The sequence below is a fragment of the Triticum aestivum genome, chromosome 5B (genome assembly GCF_018294505.1).
Source record: "Triticum aestivum cultivar Chinese Spring chromosome 5B, IWGSC CS RefSeq v2.1, whole genome shotgun sequence".
NCBI lineage: Eukaryota > Viridiplantae > Streptophyta > Magnoliopsida > Poales > Poaceae > Triticum > Triticum aestivum.
In genome coordinates, this window is record NC_057807.1 from 397,548,274 (window position 1) to 397,559,800 (window position 11,527).

Sequence of the window (11,527 nt, forward strand, 5' to 3'; positions counted from 1 at the left end):
TCGTCTCAGCTCGGTAGAATTGAGCAGCATCAGATATGCTGCATGGCAGCTCCGCAAACACCCCTGGAGAAATAAGAATTCAATTTGTCACCTTGAATTTCTCGTGTTTCTACATAAAAATCGCTTTGAATAAGAAAAAGCCTTACCAGCCGCAATCCTCCCCGCCTCCTGAATGTCCTTCAGAGCACCTTGGGCTTCCTCCCGAGCATCATTTGCAGCTTGGAGAGCATGGGCAAGTTCGGATTCTTTCCCTGATAGACTCTGCTCCAAAGTCTCGCTTTTCTTCATAGCCTCCTGGAGCTCTCATTCAGCTTCAATGACCCTGGCCTCGTGCTTCTCGCAAAGAGCCTGCTCCATGGTTGCCTTATTTTCAGCTTCGGCCACCGCCTTCTTAAGTGCCTCAATTTCGGCATTTGCCCCTAGAGCGCACAATACAAATAATTTCATCAGGCACACCTACTCATTTGTGCTAAACTTAACAAGGTTTCGACATACCTTGATTGTCCTCCAACTGCTTCTTCACTCGGCCAAGTTCTTCTTCGGCCCGCTCCAGACTCTGCTTCAGTCCGGATACTTCCGCAGTATGAGAGGCGGTAGTCGCTACAGATGCCTGTTTATAAAGGAAGAGATATATGCCATCAACTGAGTCTCCTGCGAAATGGAAATTTGATCCTCTGTCTGGTTCTCTCTTTCACTGGACAGTGTATCAGGGGCTACTATCCATACTATGACAATCTTCAAAAGCTCCTAAAACATACCTCAAAGCCTTTTATAAGGCTGATGCAGGATTCATTCAGTCCACTCTCAGTGGACTGAATCTTTTCAATCACCGCACCCATAAGGGCGCGATGTTCATCAATGATGGAAGCACTCTTTAGCGCCGTTGATAAGCTGCCCTGCACCTCTGGTTGGACAAAGGTTGCCGGCGAAGCAGGCTTGCCCCCTCCAGTCAAGGGGGGCTGCAAGCCTGCTCCTGGAGCCTCAAAGGTCTCCGGGAATGTGTCTGGCTGCCGGCCAAATCCAAGATTGCCCCCGCCGTCGACACTCATGGGAGTCGTCTCTCCCGTATATCCAGCCCCTGAGGTGTGCCCGCCCTGGTCTGGGTCCTTCCGGGATGACACCTCAGTGTCATGCCCAGGCTTCGGGGAAGGGGCCTTCGGAGGTGTCTCGCTCTCTAGGGCATCTGAGCTCAAGAATCCTCCGATGAGGACTGGTCGGTGCGAGACCTCACCGGGCTGCAAAAAGTGTGGTGCAAGTTAAAATATTACACCTTAGTAATCCTGGACGCATAGGCATGTTCGGATTTCGTGTACTCATGAGTTTACCAGGGGCTGGGCCCTGGGGTCCCACTTCGGGCTGCTATCGGTAAACCGTGGTGGACGCCTCTGGAAGGGGGGTTTCCCCTCTTGGGCGATTCGGCCTCCGAGGATGAGGAGGCCATCCTTTTCTTTCCTCCCCCCATGGGGAACTCGTCTTCTTCCTCCTCCTCGTCCTCTTCGGAGGAAGGATGGGCATTGGAGTCTTCGGATTTTGTGTCCGAAGCACTGCGGCGACAGAGGCCGCTTCTTATCTCCTTGGCCTCTTTGTAGGCCTCTTTCTTCACTGCCTTGTAAGGCGCTAGGACCAGCATCTTCGTTAGAAGTGGTCTGGCCGGTTCTTCCGGTAGAGGGGTCGGACAGTGTATCCACCCCGCCTTCTTTGTCCATCCCTAGGATAATTGCGGAAAGCACATTAAAGCGTCTTCCTCACGATATGCCAACGAAACACATGGATGGACAAAGCATATTGATGACTTACCAGACTTGCAGGGCAGGATAGTTGGTACCCACGGTCCTCGGCGGAGTCCGGCCATGGTTTGCCGGACTTGAAGAGCACCTTCCAGATATCCTCGTGCGAGGAGCCATAGTGCTCCCGTAGGGTCTGGTGCTCGGCCGGGTCGTACTCCCACAAATTGCAGGCCCGGTGCTGACAAGGAAGAACTAGGCGAACTAACATCACCTGACTACATTGACAAGCTTGATGTCCTTGTCTACCATACCCTTGACGCGCGCCTGGAGCACCAACAGTTTGTCAGACGAGGACCAGTTCAGGCCCTTCTTGGGCCAGGACGTAAGCCGCAGGGGGGCTCCGGATTAGAATTCAGGAGCAGCGGCCCACTTTTTGCCGCGCGGCTCGATGATGTAGAACCACTGCTACTGCCACTCCTTGACGGAATCATTGAAGGTGCCTGTCGGCCATGTGACCTTGGGCATCTTGCTCACCATGGCGCCTCTGCACTCGGGGTGCTCGCCGTTCACCACCTTGGGCTTCACATTGAAGATCTTCAGCCATAAGATGAAGTGTGGCGAAATACGGAGAAAGGCCTCACACGCGACGATAAACGTCGAGATGTCAAGGAAAGAATTAGGGGATAGATCATGAAAATCAATCCCATAATAATACATGATGCCGCGAAAAAATGGGTGAAGGGGAAACCCGAGCCTGCGGACAAAATGAGGGAGGAACACAACCCTTTCATGGGGCTCCGGAGTAGGGACGATCTGTCCCGCCGTCGGAAGACGGTGGCCGATTTTCTTGGCAGGTACCCGGCCTCCCGAAGCTTTTTGATATCCTTCTCCTGGACGATAGAGGCCATCCATTTGCCTCCTGCTCTGAATCCAGACATTTTCGGAGAACCTCTTTTGGTGGAGAAGACGAACGCTTGGGCGCTAGGGCTCGAGCGAAAGGGAATGGACAAGCAGAAGGAGAAGAAGGCGTGGGTGAGGAAGAAGAGGCCTTATCTTTTTATAGAGGCAATAAAAACTTTGTGCCTCCCCGCTTGCCTAGTAGAACCTGCTCGTTCCCCACTCGTTGCGATTGGTGGTACGGTTGGGTTACCCACACCCGTATTTATGAGAGTCCCGTGATAAGGGGACATGATCTCTGCTTCGATAAGACGTGCCCAGAAAACCGCCTTGCAATATGCGCAGTAGCTGGTTGAGAAACGGTTCGGATAAGGACCGAGCCACAGTGTGATATCAAGTTATGAAAAGTTGTCAGCAGATTAGATTTGTGGGATATTGTTCTCTCTACGGTGGTATGTGGAATTTGTTTTACAGAGCCAGACATGATTCAAGTGTTCAAAATTTATTTTGGAGTATTCGGAGATGGTACCCGCCTTTCAATGCCGAAGAAAATCTGCGCACCAGACTCATCGTCATTGAAGCCTGGTTCCGGAGCTAATGAGGGAGTCCTATATTAGGGGGTATCCGGACAGCCGGACTATTGGACTATGAAGATACAAGATTGAAGACTTCGTCCCATGTCCGGATGGGACTCTCCTTTGCGTGGAAGGCAAGCTTGGCGATTCGGATGTTAGATCTCCTTCTCTGTAAACCGACTCTGTGTAACCCTATCCCCCTCCAATGTCTATATAAACTGGAGGCTTTAGTCCGTAGGACAACAACAATCATAATCATAGGCTAGCTTCTAGGGTTTAGCCTCTATGATCTCATGGTAGATCAACTCTTGTAATACTCATATCATCAAGATCAATCAAGTAGGAAGTAGGGTATTACCTCCATCGAGAGGGCCCAAACCTCGGTAAAACATCGTGTCCCCAGTCTCCTGTTACCATTAGCCTTAGACGCACAGTTCGGGACCTCCTACCCGAGATCCGCCGGTTTTGACACCGACAGATTGTGTGCGGCGTCAGTAGCTGCTCTATCGCAGCCACGAGGTGGTCGGACCGGCTGATCGGCCGTATTATTCTTCGGCGGGATGGGCTCTATGGCCTCGTCGTCGAATTCGGTCAGCAGCTTGTGCTTTGGGTAACTCTTTGTGTGGCGATCATCGCCATATTTTTCTTTGGTGTCTAGCACTTTGTTCCATCTGCGGTTGAGCGTATCCTGCATGGCTTAAGCCTTTGCTTCTGCTTCTTCAGGATCCTCGCGGTGGCCATAAGCCTTCTATGGAGGTTCTCTTGTTCCAAACATTTTTCCGGGACGATGAATGCATCGTCGTCCGGACTGTCCTCTTCTCCGGAGGCAGGTTGATGATTTTTACCCTCGGGATCACTGTGATCGGGCGTCTGCTCCGGGCTATGTTCGGCGTGCCCTGGCTCATCCTGCTCCATCGCTGGGTCCATGGGGTCGTCGTTTCCTTTGGAGCCGACCGGGGTATCAATTTTTCTTGCGCTGTTATCGCTATTTTTATTGTGGCTGGACTTAGAGCGGCGCCTGCGCCGTCGCTTTGGTTTTTGCCCGGGGGGATTATCCTCTGTTGCATCATTTTTGTCGTCGTTGTCCTCCTTGGGTGTGTCCACCATGTATATATCATATGATGAGGTGGCTGTCTAGCGCCCTGTGGGCGGTGGTTCTATATCATCTCTGCATCGACGTCCATGCCGTCGATGTCTTCGGAGTCGAAGTCAAGCATGTCGGTTAAGTCGTCGACAGTGGCTATTAAGTGGGTGGTGGGTGGGTAGTGAATTTCATCGTCGTATGTATCCCACTCAAGCCGGACATAGTTCGGCCAAGAGTCTCCTGATAAAGAGAGAGACATTAATGAATTTAGCATGGCACCCAAGGGTGAGTGTTGAAAGATATCCGCGGAGGTAAACTCCATGATCGGTGCCCAATCTGATTCGATAGGCACGGACGCACGCGGTCCAGATCCTAAGACCGGAGATGAGTCCGGGGGTCCAGTGACACAGATTTCCTGTGAGGTGGAGCCTGTGTTTGGCTTCGACGCTGATGAGTGTGCGGTCTCCGTGGTGGGGTCCATCCACCCATCCTCGGATGGCGCGATCTACTCCGGATTAAAGGACGAGGCAGCTGCATGTGCGATACTCCGAGTACCGTCCGAGGGCAGATCTATGTCGTGCACGTCGTGACTGTTCGGTGCTCCTGACACAGGCTCGAATCCGTCGAAGATCAAGTCTCCGCGAATATCAGTCATGTAGTTCAAGTTTCCAAATCTGACCTGATGGCCAGGGGCGTAGCTGTCGATGTACTCCAGATGGCCAAGCGAGTTGGCCCGCAGTGCGAAGCCACCGAATACGAAGATCTGTCCAGGGAGAAAAGTCTCACCCTAGATCGCATCGTTGCTGATGATTGAAGGAGCCATCAAACCTTGCAGCGACGACATAGAGGGACTCCCAATGAAAGCACCAATGTCAGTGTCAAAACTGGCAGATCTCGGGTAGGGGGTCCTGAACTGTGCGTCTAAGGCTAATAGTAATAGGAGGCTGGGGACACGATGTTTACCTAGGTTTGGTCCCTCTCGATGGAGGTAATACCCTAGTTCCTGCTTGATTGATCTTTATGATATGAGTATTACAAGAGTTGATCTACCACGAGATCGTAGAAGCTAAACCCTAGAAGCTAGCCTATGATTATGATTGTTCTTGTCCTATGGACTAAACCCTCCGGTTTATATAGACACCAGAGAGGGCTAGGGTTACACAGAGTCGGTTACAGAGAAGGGGATGTATACATCCGAATCGCCAAGCTTGCCTTCCACGCAAAGGAGAGTCCCATCCGGACACGGGACGAAGTCTTCAATCTTGTATCTTCATAGTCCAACAGGCCGGCCAAAGGATATAGTCCGGCTGTTCGGATACCCCCTAATCCAGGACTCCCTCACCCCTCCCTCCCAATATCTTCCCATGGATATCAGTAATGCCTCTCTTCTCTTTTCTAGGGTTCTTTCCTTGAATCCTTTTCCTTTAGGCATTGCTTGATATCCCGCGTTTGTTGACCAAACTATTGGGTGGAAGAGATCTATATGTGCTCCTACTATTGTTTGTGAGTCCTTAGAACACAGAATATTGCTAGTTTGATTCAAATCCCGTAGGCACTAGTTCCCCCATGGGTGGTACTATTTGCTTCTAGCAGTTCTACCACCCCTTATGGGTGGAACAAACGCTTGGGCGGTTCCACGGGTTGGAGAACTGGTACAACAGGGATTCCTGAACCAAGTGGCACTATTTTACTTTCTCCGACTTCCAAGCAATATATTCTTTTGATCTTGTGTGCAATCTTCTCATCGTTGTTGGGTTTCTTGTGTGTTTTCCATGTGTGTGTAGGTGGCTCTAGTTCTTGCTCCGCTCCTTGTTCCAAGACCAAGAAGCGAGCCTGTAGAAGCAAGCGCTCGACCGAGTCTGATGGAGAGGATGAGGTTGTGGTTCCCACCAAGCCAACCCACTGTGAGAAGTCTGACGCTGCCAAGCAACGTGTGGTCATGCCTCGGCACAAGTGGAAAGCTGATGTCTACTACACAACCTTCTTCTTGTAGACGTTGTTGGGCCTGCAAGTGCACAGGTTTGTAGGACAGTAGCAAATTTCCCTCAAGTGGATGACCTAAGGTTTATCAATCCGTGGGAGGCGTAGGATGAAGATGGTCTCTCTCAAACAACCTTGCAACCAAATAGCAAAGAGTCTCTTGTGTCCCCAACACACCCAATACAATGGAAAATTGTATAGGTGCACTAGTTCGGCAAAGAGATAGTGATACAAGTGCAATATGGATAGTAGATAAAGGTATTTGTAATCTGAAATTATAAAAACAGCAAGGTAACTAATGATAAAAGTGAGCGTAAACGGTATTGCAATGGTAGGAAACAAGGCCTAAGGTTCATACTTTCACTAGTGCAAGTTCTCTCAACAATAATAACATAGATAGATCATATAACAATCCCTCAACATACAACAAAGAGTCACTCCAAAGCCACTAATAGCGGAGAACAAACGAAGAGATTATGGTAGGGTACGAAACCACCTCAAAGTTATTCTTTTGGATCAATCTATTCAAGAGTTTGTACTAGAATAACACCTTAAGACAAAAATCAACCAAAACCCTAATGTCACCTAGATACTCCATTGTCACCTCAAGTATCCGTGGGCATGATTATACGATATGCATCACACAATCTCAGATTCAACTATTCAACCAACACAAAGTACTTCAGAGAGTGCCCCAAAGTTTCTACCGGAGAGTCAAGACGAAAATGTGTGCCAACCCTTATGCATAGGTTCATGGGCGAAACCCGCAAGTTAGTCACCAAAACATACATCAAGTGGCACATGATATCCCATTGTCACCACAGATAAGCACGTCAAGACATACATCAAGTGTTCTCAAATCATTAAAGACTCAATCCGATAAGATAACTTCAAGAGGAAAATGCAATTCATCACAAGAGAGTGGAGGGGGAGAAACATCATAAGATCCAACTATAATAGCAAAGCTCGCGATACATCAAGATCGTGCCATAGAGGGAACACGAGAGAGAGAACACGAGAGAGAGAGAGAGAGAGAGAGAGAGAGAGAGATCAAACACATAGCTACTGGTACATACCCTCAGCCCCGAGGGTGAACTATTACCTTCTCGTCATGGAGCATGTCGGGATGATGAAGATGGCCACCAGTGATGGGATCCCCCTCCGGCAGGGTGCCGGAACGAGCTCCTGAGAGGTTTTTGGTGGCTACAGAGGCTTGCGGCAGTGGAACTCCCGATCTATCTTCGTTTTTGATGTTTTTAGGGTACGTGGACTTATATAGGCGAAAGAAGTCGGTTGGGGGGTGCTCGAGGGGCCCACGAGACAGGAGGGCGCGCCCAGGGGGTGGGCGTGCCCTCTTGTCTCTTGGCCTCCTCGAGGATATTCTGACGTGAACTCCAAGTCTCCCGGATCATATTCTTCCCAAAAATCATGCTCCCAAAGGTTTCATTCCGTTTGGACTCCATTTGATATTCCTTTTCTTCAAAATACTGAAATAGGCAGCAATATGGGCTGGGCCTCCGGTTAATATGTGAGTCCCAAAAGTAATATAAAAGTGTATAATAAAGCCCGTAATCATTCAAAATAGATAATAAAATAGCATGAATCCTTCATAAATTATAGATACGTTGGAGACGTATCAGCATCCCCAAGCTTAATTCCTGCTCGTCCTCGAGTAGGTAAATGATAAAAGAAAGAATTTATGAAGAGTGAATGCTAGAAGGTGCACAAGTATGATCAACGATAATTTCAATCACCTTTTCTAGCATAATTATATGTCATAATAGTAGTTCAAAACTTCTCACGATCAAGTAACAAGCAATTCACATGTTAAAGCATAGACAATAAACTTTCTTGAAAACTAGCAAACTTCATTCTTAGTCATCAAACAATTGCAATTCATCTTATTTTCAGGAAGGGTCTATGTCAGAGCTTTGCTTTAGCAAACTCCACATACCCAACTATCATATAGTCTTCTACAATTGCTAACACTCATGCAATACTTGTGGTTATGGAGTTTTAATCAGACACGGAGAAAGATATGGGCTTATAATGTTGCCTCCAAACGTATTCACCTTTGGGTGATGTCAACAATAATAGTTCATGCTAACCTACATTCAATTGGATATATATATCAGGATCACCCCACCACAAAGTGCTTGCCAAAGGATAAAATGAAAAAGGGAAAGGTGAAGATCACTGTCGGTGTCAAAACCGGCGGATCTCGGGTAGGGGGTCCCGAACTATGCGTCTAGGCGGATGGTAACAGGAGACGAGGGACACGATGTTTTACCTAGGTTCAGGCCCTCTTGATGGAGGTAAAACCCTACGTCCTGCTTGATTAATATTGATGATGTGGGTTACAAGAGTAGATCTACCACGAGATCAAGGAGGCTAAACCCTAGAAGCTAGCCTATGGTATGATTGTTGTTCGTCCTATGGACTAAGGCCATCCGGTTTATATAGACACCGGAGAGGGCTAGGGTTACACAGAGTCGGTTACAAAGGTAGGAGATCTACATATCCGTATCGCCAAGCTTGCCTTCCACACCAAGGAAAGTCCCATCCGGACACGGGACGAAGTCTTCAATCTTGTATCTTCATAGTCTTGGAGTCCGGCCGATGATGATAGTTCGGCTATCCGGACACCCCCTAGTCCGGCACTCCCTCAGTAGCCCCCGAACCAGGCTTCAATAACGACGAATCCGGTGCGTATGTTGTCTTCGGCGTTTCCAAGGCGGGTTCTTCTCCATGCTCCATGTGTTTGGCGGATAGTGTCCGGTTGCTTCATAAATGATGCGCTCCTTGGCTTCTGCGTCCAATAATGGACTTCTTCCATGCGTCGTACGAATGCGAAAAGCCAGGGTATTTTTATGTTTTACCCCCTAGCTGCATAAATAAGCTGCCTATAAGAGAGGCGAGGATCTAGATCCAAATCACACCATCCTCCTTCCGCAAGTACTCATCGAGGCGCATCTGACACCAAAACCATTCCATCATGGACAGTCGACGCGGCTCCTCTTCTCGCGCTCCCAGCCCTAAGCCAGGAGATTGGAGGAGATGCTCAGTCCCGCACAGCGAGTTAGTGATGCTCCAAGCAGAGGGATATCTTCCCCCGGCCTTCATGGTTCCGGTTCGAGCCGGACTGGCCACCTACAAGGGTGGGAAGCAGGCGGAGAGCGCCCCCAATCCCTCCAAAGGAGAGTGGGTGTGCTTCGTCCCCTACTTAATAAGGGGACTCGGATTTCATATACATCCATTTCTCCAAGGGCTCCTGGAGTTCTACGGACTCCAGCCTCATCATCTTACACCTGCCTCCATTTTGCACATCGCGGGCTTCGTAGCTCTGTGTGAGCTGTTCTTGGGCATTGAGCCCCATTTTGCGCTGTGGAAGAGGCTGTTTTGCCTCGTACCCCGCTCTCACGAGGGGTCGATATATCAAGTGGGCGGAGCCGAAATATGGCGCATCGCCGGGACCGGATACCTGTCTGGGACCCCGAAGAAGGCGTCCGAAGACTGGCCTTCGGAGTGGTTTTATATGGAGGACGCTCCGCTGCCGGATCCAGTCCGAATCGGCCTTCCAGAGTTTAGCAACGCTCCACTGAAGAAACGCCTGAGTTGGCGCCCACGGAGCCCTCAACGAGAAGATGATAGGAGCGTCCATTACTTGATGGGCCAGATACGGCTACTAGCCCATTCCGGATTAACCATCATCGGAGTCATGGCCACATGCATTATGCGCGGGGTCCAGCCGCTCCAATATAGGGGCTACCCCATGTGGGATTTCAATGGAGATGATGACGCCACCCGTCACGACCGCAAGGGACCTGGCTCGGCTGACGACCTGGTGAAGATCCTGTCCGGCTTGTACAAGGGGGAGAAGGAGGACTTCCTCCGCACGAATCCTCTGAACGGGTTTTCCATGAACAACCCTTGGAGCTGGGTAAGCGGTCGCATGTATATCTGATCCGTGCCTTTAAAGGCAATTGTCTTATTGTATGATTTTGACATAGGAACTGCGTCGGGATGTGGAGGGCATAAAAAGCCCAGCTCCACAACCCGAGGATCCAGAAAGGTCCCTTGATCCGGCCTCCGAGGAGGATCCGAACTTAGCGGTGGAACTGATTGACGGGGTGTTCCACCAGCTTAGCATAGACAATGCTTTAGTCGCCATTACGGCTGACTACCCCGGTTTGTTTCCGGCCTCCCAGGTGACTACGACCGAGGTCTTGACACCATTATCTAATCCGTGCTCAATTCTGACCATCCCATACTGATGGTGCATCGCAGGAGGTGCCTTTAAGGCGGGAAGCCAAACCCGCGGTGGCCGACCAACAAGGGTCAGTCCGGCCCAACAGGCGGAAGAGGAGTGCGACGCGAACTGACATGTCGCCGCAATGGTACGGAGCACCGCTATTTTTAAGGGAAGGATTCCCAAGAGGTATATTAATGCTCATAACTTTTCCAGAAAGAGCGCTCGCCGGACAGTGTCTGGAGAGGTTGCCAATCAAGCCTCCGCCAGCCATGCTCCAACGCATGGCCCGGGAGGGGAGGCGAATACAAGGCATGAGTCGGACGCTCCTCCGACGGAGGATGCCGACGGACTGTCCGCCACCCGGTCGGAGGTGGAGAGCGCCATGAATCACAGGCGTCGCCGGACAGTTCTTCGTGACGCGTGTTTCTCCCCGGAGGCGTTAAATGCCTTTGATGCGGGAATAACGCACCTCCGTGCCGCTCAAGATGGGTTAACCAGAGCCACGGAGCAGTATGTGAAAGACATGCGTGTAAGTGATTTTAATAGTTATATATACCAGTAGCCCCCGAGACTTAAAATAGTTAAAATAACTGATTTAAGGATCAATTTTTATGCAGGATCTTACGGAGAAGAATACCCATCTGTCCCAGCAGCTCCAAGAGTGCAAGGCCCAACTTGAGGCCGCACCGGCCGCCACAGGGGGAGCCACAAAGACCCCCGCTGGTAAGACGTACTTTGAAAAGATAATTAATTAACAAAGTGAGGCGTGAATCTGACAATAATATTGCAGAGGGCGCCGGACTAGATCCGGACAAGCAACAGCTACTGCGTCAGCTAAAGGTCGGCGAGAGGGTGCTTATGAAGGTGCGGCAGGAGAGAAACAAGCTCCAAGATGCCCACACCCAACTAGGAGAAGAGCTGAAGGTTGTTCGGGCCCAGCTGTCTGGCTCCGTGAAGGAGAATCAGCGGCTTCGTCGCGGCATTTATAGTAAGTGCTTGAGAAAATTCCTTT